Here is an 11,138-nt window from a genome sequence, read left to right as displayed (position 1 = left end):
CTTGGTTACTTTTATTCCTCGATTTTTTTTTGCTTGATGCAATTGTCAATGGTATTGCTTTCTTAATCTCTTTGTGAAAGTTGGTCATCAGTATATAGAAATACAAGTTGGGGCATTTGGGTGGCTTAGTCAGTTAAGTGTCTGCCTTCAGGTCTGGTCATGATCCTGGAGTTCTGGGAATGAGTCCGACACTGGGCTCCGTGCTCAGCAGGGTGTCTATTTTTCCCTGACTCTGCTGCTCCCCTTGCTTATGTTCTCTCTCTATCTGTCTCTCTCTCTGTCAAATACATACATTCTTTTAAAAAGTGAAATGAAACATGTCTCTGTATATTGACTTTGTATTCTGCTGCCTCACTGAATTTATTTATTCTATTTTATTCAGATTTATATATTTATCTTTTTAAAAAGATTATATTTATTTATTTGACAGATAGAGATCACAAGTATGCAGAGAGGCAGGCAGAGAGAGAGGAGGAAGCAGGCTCCCTGCCAAGCAGAGAGCCCGATGTGGGACTCAATCCCAGGACCCTGAGATCATGAACTGAGCTGAAGGCAGAGGCTTAACCCACTGAGCCACTCGGGCACCCCAGATTTGTTTATTTGTAATAAAAACAATTTATTTTTTTGTGGACTCCTTAGGGATTTTTACATATAGCATATCATTTGGAAATAGTGACCATTTTCTTTTCTTATTTAGATTTCTTTCTTTCTTTTTTTCTTGTCTGAATGGTTGGGCAAGGGCTTTCAATACGATGATGAATGAAGGTGTTAAGCGTGGGCATTTTTATCTTGTTCTTGCTGGTATTGGGAAAATTTTCAGCATTTCACCCTCGAGTATAATGTCGGTGGTGGGCTTTTTGTATAGGGCCTCTGTTTGGTTGAGGTATGTTCCCTCAGTACCCGGATGGTTAGAGTCTTTATCATAAATGCATATTGAATCTTGTCAAGTGTTCTTTCTGCTCTGTTGTAACAATCTAGGATTCTTATCTTTTATTTTGTTAAGGTGATGTGTGCTATTGGTGGACATGCAGATGTGGAATCATCCTTGCATCCCTGGAATAAATTCCACTGGATTACGTTGTGTGATTCTCCTGATGGATTGTTGAACTGATGTTGCCAATAATTGGTTGAGGATTTTTGCCTCTCTGTTCATGAGGGATATTGGCCTTTCCTTTTCTTGTAGCATCCTTGTCTTCTTTTGGTAGCAGGGTACTGCTGCCTTCACATAATGAGTTTGGACATATGCCCTTCTCTGCTTTGGTAAAAACAGTTTGGGAAGGGCTGGTATTAATTCTTCTTCTACTGTCTGGTTGAACTCCTCAGTGAAAGTGTCTGGTCTTGGGCATTTGTTTGTTGGGAGGATTTGATTATTGAATTAATCTTTTTACTAGTGATCAGTCTGTTCAGATTTTTTTTTCCCCCTTCACGGTTCATTCTAGGTTGTTGGCAGGAACTTATCCATTTCTCCTAGGTTGTCCAAAGTGTTGGCCTCTTTGTGCTCTAATGATCCTTTGTATTTTTGTGATCTTCCTTGTAATAGCTTGTTTCTTTCTTTAAGTTTTTCACATTTTAAATTTAAATTCAGTTAGCCAAGGTATAATTTTTGATGTAACAGTCAATGATTCATTAGTTGTATGTAACACCCAGGGCTCATCACCACATGTCCCCTCCTTAATACCCATCATCCAACTACCCCGCGCCCCAACCTACCTCTCCTCCAGTTTGTTTCCTATGATTAAGAGTCTCTCATGGTTTGTCTCCCTCTCTGATTTCTTCCCATTCAGTTTTCCCTTCCTTCCCCTGTGGTCCTCCACACTATTCCTTGTGTTCCACATGTGAATGACACCATATGATTATTGTCATTCTCTGCTTGACTGAGATTCCTTGACCTATGCCTCCTGCATTCAGCTGGTGAGCTTGGTGGCTTCCCATTGCTTCTGTGTCCCATACCTACACCCGTGGCAGTTTCTGGATCAGGGGAGGGATCGTACTCTTGTCTGTACTTGACCCTCTTCCTATCCCACACTGAGCCCACCCACCTTTGTGTCTTCCATGGATGAGCTTGGAAGCAAGCTTGCCCATAGGAAATCTAGTAGCCAAATGGAACCAAGTATCAACCACTGAATTAGTGATCCAGGATAGAGAACAAACCAGTTCCGAAACCTGTCCCACACTCTGTGACCATCTCATACTAACACAGACACAGTAATAGCTTTCTGGATTATGACATGGCATTTTCTCTACTTATACTCTATTGAATGCATAGGTGCTGACCCTGGATGGAAAGGGACCAAGGCTCCTCTGGGCTGGGATTAACAGGTAAAATGTAGGAATTCAGTGAAATTTGAATTCCAGGCACAGAGTGAATAAATATTGTCAAGGAAATACTCCCAAGTAGGACATATGAACATTGTGTACCAAAGCTTTTTCAAATAGGTTACTGAAAGAAAAATCTCGTTTATTGTTTATTTTAATTCTAGTTGAGTCAGCACACAGTGTTATATTAGTTTCAGGTGTGCAATAGCATGAGTCAGTAATTCTGTATATCACTCCCTACTCACTGGAGACAAGTGTGCTCTGAGTCCCCTTCATCTGTTTCACTCATCTCATCCCTCCTCCACCTCCACTTTGCTAATCATCAGTTTGTTCTCAGTTGTTAAGAATCTGCATTTTGGGGGCACCTGGGTGGCTCAGTGGGTTAAAGCCTCTGCCTTTGGCTCAGGTCATGATCCCAGAGTCTTGGGATCGAGCCCCGCATCGGGCTCTCTGCTCAGCAAGGAGCCTGCTTCCCCCTCTGTCTCTGCCTGCCTCTCCCCCAACTTGAGATCTCTGTCCATCAAATAAATAAATAAATAACATCTTTACAAAAATCTGTATTTTGTTTTGTCTCTTCTTTCTCCTTTATTTACATACGTTTGTTTCTTCAGTTCTACACAAGAGTGACATATGGTATTGTCTTTCTCTGACAGACTGATTTCACTTAGGATAATCCTCTCTAGATCCATCCGTGTGGCTGCAAATGGCAAGATTTCATTCTTTTTATGGCTGAGTAATATTCTACTGTGTGTGTGTGTGTGTGTGTGTGTGTACACACCTCTCAGCTCAGTTAGCACTTTATCAGTGGACACTTGGGGTGCTTCCATATTGTGATCTTGTAAATAATGCTGCAAGAAACATAGGGGTGCGTGTACCCTTTTGAGTTATTGTTTTTGTGTGCTCTGGGTAAATACCCAGTAGTGTGGTTGCTGGATCCTAGGGTAGCTCTCTTTTTAACATCTTGGGGACCCTCCAAACTGTTTTCCAGAGCGGCTGCAGCAGGATGCTTTTCCACCAACAGTGCATGAGGTTTCCCCTTTTCCACACTCTACCAGCATCTTTTGTTCTTTGGGCTGTCGATGGGAGCCGGTCTGACTGTATGTGCTAATATCTCATTATACTTCTGATTTGCATTTTCCTGAGCTGGGGTGATGGTGAATGTCTTTTCATGGGACCATTGACCATCTGTATTTCTTCTTTGGAGAAATGTCTGTTCATGTCTTTGGACTATTTTTTTTAACTGGATTGTTTGTTTTTGGTGTTGAGTTGTATCCAGGCCACATCTTTTGGACACTATCCCTTTTCTGCCTAGGATATTTGCAAATATCTTCTCCTTTTTAGTAGGTTGTCTTATTATTATTACTTCTTTCTTCCAGGTTCTTCTGCTGTGAGGAAACTTTTTATTTTGATACAGTCCCAGTTGTTTATTTTTGCTGTTATTTCCTTTGCCTCAAGAGACCGTCTAGGAAAATCTTGCTTTGGTCCATGTCAAGAAGTTACTGTTCATTCCCTCTTGTAGGATTTTTATGGTTTCAAGACTGAGGTCTTGAAACTGTTGTGAGTTTATGTGTCTGTATAGCGTAAGGAAGCAGAGTAATACATTCTTCTGTGAGTAGCTGTCCACTTCTCCCAACACTGTTTGTTGTAGAGACTGTCCTTCTCCTTTTCAATATTCTTGCCTGCTTTGTGGAACACTAATTGGCCACACAATTGTGGGTTTATATCTGAGCTTCTCTTCTGTTCCCTAGGTTGCTGTGTGTATTTTTGTGCCAGTGCCATACTGTTAGGATGACTACAACTTTGTTGTATAACTTGAAATCTGAAATTGTGACTCCTCCAGCCTTGTTTTTCTTTCTTAACATTACATTAGCTGTTCCTTATCTTTGGTGGTTCCATACAGATTTTTAGGACTGTTTGCTTGAATTCTTTTTGTTTAACTGAATGTCAATGAGCTAACTTCGAGTACATCATTAGTTTCAGATGTAGTGTTCAATAAGATCAAGTGTGTATAACCCCCAGTGCTCATTGCATCACGTGCCCTCCTTAATGCCCATCACCCAGTTACCCCATCCCCCATCCACCTCCCCTCCAGCAACCCTCAGTTTGTTTCTATAATGAAGAGTCTCTTGTGGTTGTTCTCCCTCTCTGATGACTTCCCATTCAGTTTTCCCTTCCTAACCCTCTGATCCTCTGTGGTGTTTCTCCTATTTCACATATGAGTGAACCCATGTGCTGATTGTCTTTCTCTGATAGACTTACTTTGCTGAGCATAATACCTTCCAGTTCCAGCCAGGTGGATGTGATGGTAAATCTTCATCCTCTCTGATGGCTGAATAATATTCCATTGTAGATATGAACCACATCTTCTTTATTCATTCATCTGTCCGTTGACATCTGGGCTCTTTCCATAGTTTGTCTAGAGTGGATAATGCTGTAATAAACAAGGGTGGGGGCACAGGTGCCACTACTTTTCACTCAATCTGTATCTTTGGGGTAAATACCTAGGAACGCAAATGCTGGGTCATAGGGTGGCTCTATTTTTATATGCTTTTAAGTTCTGGACAGTATCCATGATGGTTTCTATCTCAGGAGTTCTGACTCCCATGGGCCCCACTCCTATGGAGTTCTCCTAATGGACACAATGGCCTTTCCATGGAGATTCCCCAGGGCAACACTGGACTAGCCAGTGTCTTCAGGGTGTGCCCCAGGCCATCGGATGTGGCTGAGGGGCCATGAGCAATTCTGAACCCAAACCAAGGTTTTGGCTGTGCTGCCTTATTGGCATGCAAATAGCAGTGCCTGAGTTAGGCCTTCACTGCAACCGCTGAGCTGGCTCAGTGAGGACCTTGCCCAGGACACTAGCCCCATGACACTGTGAGGACACAGTGAAGTCATGCAATGTGACAAGGGATTCTGCCTCAGGGTGGATGATGGAAGGTACCATTTCCCAGCAAACATGACAAAAAGCACTTAAATGGCAGAATAGGAAGTAGTTCAATGTACTCTCTGTGATGGCAGTGATGGGAAAAGTGAATGATGGGGCCCAAAAGGGGAATGGGAGTTCCAAGAAGCAGGCTGGAGTCGTCACAGGGTAGAGGGTGTCTCATGGAGGGAGAGACCAGGAGGCTCCTCATGGGTTCCAACAGGGCAGCATCAGGGTGTGCGCTTGGCCTGACCCACGCTCCCTGGGGGCCCTGGGGTCATTCTAGCTCTGAGGGTCTACAGAAATGCAAACTGGCCTGAGCAGAGCCTTGGTGGTCCGTCTTTCTGGTTCCTGGGTGTGGCTTTTTCTGGGCTTATGGAGGCTGTTGATTCTCCTTTGTTTTCCTCTGTGCTACACTATTTTGTGTGGATTCAGGGCTGTCAGCTGATACAAATTCTTCCTGAAAAGAAGTGGAATAGAAGCTATCCTTGTTTCCTAAGTAGACCTGAATAGATTCCATCCTCATAATCCTTTCCCAGGGCGTTCACATGCTCTCCAAGTCCAAGATTTTAGAAAGCGTCTTATATTCTTAATAGGTTGAAAGAATTAGTTTTCTCTTTAAAAATTCAACAAAGTCACACTTTCATCATCTATACAATGACCTGTAAACATTGAATGAACAAGGCTTGACAAGATGAAGGACAAATGGGCTTTGCAGTGGCTTTTGGGCACTCTATCCTCACTGCTGCCCCCGTGTGGCCACTCTCCAGATAGCATGTGGCCGAATGAGTAATTGTCTCTTACAAGACGCCTGGCTGGATGACAGGAGGATGAATGGGTTTACCAGATTCAAGGGAGAGTAAGAATGAAGAAGGTTGGTCCCTGAATTCCTTAGCTCCTAAAAAACATCCTCTAATTTATGAGCAATATTCTAAATCGAGTTCATCTTCAGTAGATGTTAGGGTTAAGGTCAGGGTCAAGTTACATTCATTAACTAGGGGCAGCTTTTTGTAGGTCAATCTTACCTGCCTAAGGTGTTTCTAAAAAATACAGTGGGAGAGGATATAGTCACCAAAGCACTGAGCACATGACCTGTCCCCGGAAATAGATCACTAAACGTAATGATTGTATCATTGGAGCTGAGGACCAGGAGCTGGTCCTCTAGGTACTTGGCAGGTAGCCTCTGTGGCCAGCTGGCCATCTGCCCTCGACAGCCACACCCAGCTCAGCCCATCCACTGCTCTGCTCAAGGGCAGCAAACAGACGGTCCAGGCGCAGGTGGGACTCCCTCCTGTCAGGCATGGCATGCTTCAGACAGCTAGACAAGTGGGCCAGCTCCCACGCGCGTGATGGTTTCCTCTAGTTCCTTGCTATCAGCCTCCCCTTTCTGTCACCCTTGTCCTGAACCTTTCGCTCCTGGGAGAACTTGGGTTTGCAGAATTCTGCTGACCTTTTGAAGTATAGATCTGTGTTGCCTTTTTTCCCTGTCCTGGGGTTGGAGAGGAAGGTGGGAGAAGTCATTGCTGAAAGTAGCCAAAAGAAAGATCAAGTGTGCTCTGTCCCCGGCACCTCAGGTTTGAAATCATAGCCAACTACGTACTTCATGTTCTACACAATCAATCAGCTTTAGGTACTCATGGACGCATGTGACATGAAATTGTACTGAAAGAAATCTTGTTACCAAAACTTCGCCTTGCAGAAGGTAGTTTAGGGACACCGCCCTCGCCTGTGCTTTCATTTCCAGTCTGGCCAATGCCCAGTCACACTGTCATGTGTAGTCACCCAAGGGCACAGCTGTGTCATAGTCCTGGAGCACCCCTGGTCCCCCTGCCCACCGGCATGGGCCATCCTGCACATCCCCAGTCCTCCTGAGCATCCCCTGTCATGTGATTGCCCTCCTGGAGAGTTCCCTGTCCCTCTACCCCCAGGTCTGGCCAACCCTGCACACCCCCCATTCCTCCTCAGTGTCCCCTGTCATGGCACTTGTCACATAAAGCTGTCATTTGTTGTCTCTTGGTCTGTCCTTTCTGCTTGGAGTAGATCTCTCTTATAGAGGCCTGGCTGGATGACAGGCGGATGAATGATTTTGGGATCTTTGGTCCTCGAACAGCAGGTGTACCTAAAATCCTGATGGGCAGGGGGAGTCTCTGTCCTTCTGTGTACCCCTAGCCTCACTGGAACCTAGTATCCAGGACAAGGGACTTGGGAGTCCTCCCAGATGAAGTTTGTTCTGCAAAGGTGGCTTCCTTCTGAGATCACTATGCAACCACATTTTGTGGCCATTCCTTTGGTACAGAAAGTATGCCGCTGTATTGTATCATCCTTGCACACTGGGTACCAAAGAGGAAACACACGCTCACCCTCACAAGTTCACACTTACACCTCCGTTTCTGAGCATCACTACCATGGAAACAAGAGGGGATTCCCATTGGGCGGCAGACCTGTAGACATGCCCTTCAAGGTGTCAGTAGAGGAGGATGGAGATGGCGTTGTGGCTAAAAGGATGGAAGCCCTTGCCACTGGGGGTGAGGAAATTAGATTTGAACCAGAGGGGGCTATGATCTACCCAAAGAAGTGACATGATCCTGGGGCACCTGGGTGGCTCAGTGGGTTAAGCCTCTGCCTTCAGCTCAGGTCATGATCTTGGGGTCCTGGGATCGAACCCTGCAGCAGGCTCTCTGCTCAGCAGGGAGCCTGCTTCCCTTCCTCTCTCTCTGCCTGTCTCTCTCTGCCTGCCTCTCAGCCTACTTGTGATCTCTCTCTGTCAAATAAATAAAATAAAATAAAAAAGTGACATAAGCCTAGGATCTTTCAGATCAGGGATCAACACAGACTTTTCTGGAAAGTCTTCTGTAAAGATTTTCTGTTAGGTGTTACAGTCCACGAGGTGTGTCTGCCAATGACTCTTGCATTGTGGCTTGAAAGCAGCCACAGACCATCCATAGCTAATGTTCCATCCACACTGGATTGAGAGAATGTGGGGGGAGGTCCATTTGGCCCATGGATGGTATTTTCCCACACCCCAGATCTGCAACATGATGGATTAAGGGGGAGAGGCCTCCTCTTTTCTAATGGCAGAGCAGGAAGACACTGGGATCCATCCTGTCTGACCCCGGCCCCTGCACTTGAAAGAAAGAAAAGATGATAGTGAGTTTAGCCAACAGTTAAGGCCTCAGGGATTCCTTCGTCCCCCCAAGTCTCTGGAGGCCTCGACCTTCCCACGAAACATTTGTCTGTGGTTGAATTCCATGTAGGCATTGTTTGGCTGTATTTGTTTCCATTGCCTGGCGGGTATATCTTGCCGCTTATATACCACACAGATGCTCATCTTGTTCAGGTCAAGACCATGAACACATTTGGGGTTCTCCTGAGTTAGTGGAGGATCTAGCATATGTGGGCTTCAGGATGAGTCTGATTGAGCCCTTAGCAATGTTACGGCGCACCTGGGTTCCTGGGCCCTCTGTGGCACTGGCATGGGCCTGGCCCAGGCCACTTGTGCAGTCACAATGGAAAATCCCCTGGTCTGGGTGTTCTACCCCATGCTTGGCTCTGCAGGTTGAGACCCAAGGTTCCTCCCACATCATGGCTAGGACCAGATCATATGCCCATTGATGAGCCAATCCCTGGATCCAGGGAGTGGAGACATGGAGATTGGCACATGTTGTTAGAACCTCTGTTGTAATGAATTTTCTTTCTTTCTTTTTTTTTTTTCCCAAAGATTGTATTTATTTATTTGACAGGCAGAGATCACAAGCAGGCAGGGAGGCAGGCAGAGAGAGAGGAGGAAGCAGGCTCCCCGCTGAGCAGAGAGCCCAATACGGGGCTCGATCCCATGACCCTGGGGTCATGACCTGAGCCAAAGGCAGAGGCTTTAACCCACTGAGCCACCCAGGCACCCCTGTAATGAATTTTCCAATGGTGCGGTAGTAAGATCTTCTGGGATGCATCTGTTAATGAAATGAATATTAATTTCTGATAGTGAGTGGGTCCAAAGTGCTGGCTTAGCACCTAGCACCTCAGTTCCAGCACCTCAGTACTACTATACTACTCTGCAGAGACAATGGCTGAAAATGAACAAGGTGGATGGAAACTGGTCTGGAGTGCATGGGGCAAGGTTGTGTGTGTGTGTGTGTGTGTGTGTGTGTGTAGGATATAATAGCTCTGGCCAAGCTCTAACTCCATATTATCTAGGTTTAAGAAGGTGTGGGGAATCTGTGATGTTTCTCCATCCATCATTTTGCAGATGGAGAATATGCCTTTTGCATGGAGTATGGCAAGACTCGTTCCCAGTATTCTCTAGTTGGTATGGAATTTGGGGAGAGAAGCACCCTCCATCTGCTAGGAGAGGCATGAGAGGCTGAGTGCTCTCAAGAAGGTGTCTGGCTTTCACAGGGCTCACTGTGAGCCTGCACACAGGACTGGCAAGGACAGGTCAGTTTTGTTCTGAGGATGTATTGGAAGAATGTGGTGCCCTGTGTAATCCCGGCAGGGGACAGACCTGGGGTCCACTGGAGAGTTACTTCTAGGAGTGGTGGTGATCTGAAGTGTCTGCTTCATGAAATGTCTGTCCTTTATTGAGTTCTGGGTGTCATTTCTGTGACTTTTTCCTAATGGTTGGGATTTCCAAGGACTGGGATTTTTTGGCTTCACTGTAAGAGCTGGTCCACTGGGAGTGGGCAAGTCCCGTTCTGCTGCTGAGAAGCATGTCTCTAGCAGTTGGAGTGTGTATCACAAGCCTAGAGGTCAATGGCGAGGTGGTTACAGTTGTCAGCAGGTTATTGTTATTGAGGAGTTATATGGGTGAATTCCATAGGATGAGATGTTAGATCTTATGGTTAGAGATCCTCATGACGTGCCCATCAAGGGTGCTTTTTCTAGGGATGCCTGGGTGGCTCAGTGGGTTAAAGCCTCTGCCTTCGGCTCAGGTCATGATCTCAGGGTCCTGGGATCGAGTCCCACATCGGGCTCTCTGCTCAGCCCTGTTTCCTCCTCTCTCTCTGCCTGCCTCTCTGCCTACTTGTGATCTCTGTCTGTCAAATAAAATCTTTAAAAAAAAAAGGGTGCTTTTTCTGAGTTTCATATTCGATACCTTTTTATTGCTTCTAAGAGCCCACCTGTAGTTGGTGTTCCAATGAGCAGTGCGTTACAATGTTGCCTGCATTTTCCCCATGTGTTGATGAGGATTTGAGAAAGGAAAATGTTGTCAGTGCTTCCACAAATTGTAACTGGAACAGCCAAATAATAAAATTTAATTTTGACACGAAGTTGGAAGTATCCTGCTGTGATTCTTAGTTTAAAGCGGGGGAGGGGGCCCTCTTTCAGTGCTGGTAATGAGTACCATAGGCCTTCCTAGGGAACATTATCAGATTCTATTGGAGACTTGGTCTTTGTTATTGTGGAAGAATCAGGAGTCGGCCAGTTATTTGTTTCCTGTTTCATTTTCCATGAACATTTCCCTGATATTTGGTTTCACAGCTCTACCATTGTAAAGTCATCCCAACTTTGGCACCAGCTCCCCCTTCTCTGCCAAGGGTATGTTTGGGCCAAGACAAAAGCTGCTTCTGGGTGACTGGGTGACTAGGACCAGAATGCTGTGTGCAGGGAATTACTGGGATCCTAAATTACAAACCAGCTCTTGACACCCAGACAAAATGCACTTTCAGATTTACAAAGTTCAGATAGAAATTTTTTGTCCATGATGACAACTGAAGAAAATGTGTCATCCCTAAACCTAACCTTAACCCCTAATTTTAACATTGAAACCTAACCTGACAAAGCCCCAACTGGAACCCTGAATCCCAAACCTGAAATTGAACCCAAAGCCTCATCTCTGATCCTGAGCCCTGGATCCAAACCCTGAACCGTGAACCCAAACCCTAAACCAGAACTCTGAGCCACA

The sequence above is a fragment of the Neovison vison genome, chromosome 1 (genome assembly GCF_020171115.1).
Source record: "Neovison vison isolate M4711 chromosome 1, ASM_NN_V1, whole genome shotgun sequence".
Lineage (NCBI taxonomy): Eukaryota > Metazoa > Chordata > Mammalia > Carnivora > Mustelidae > Neogale > Neogale vison.
The sequence above is the reverse complement of the archived record's forward strand: the minus strand, read 5'-3'. Positions refer to the sequence as shown.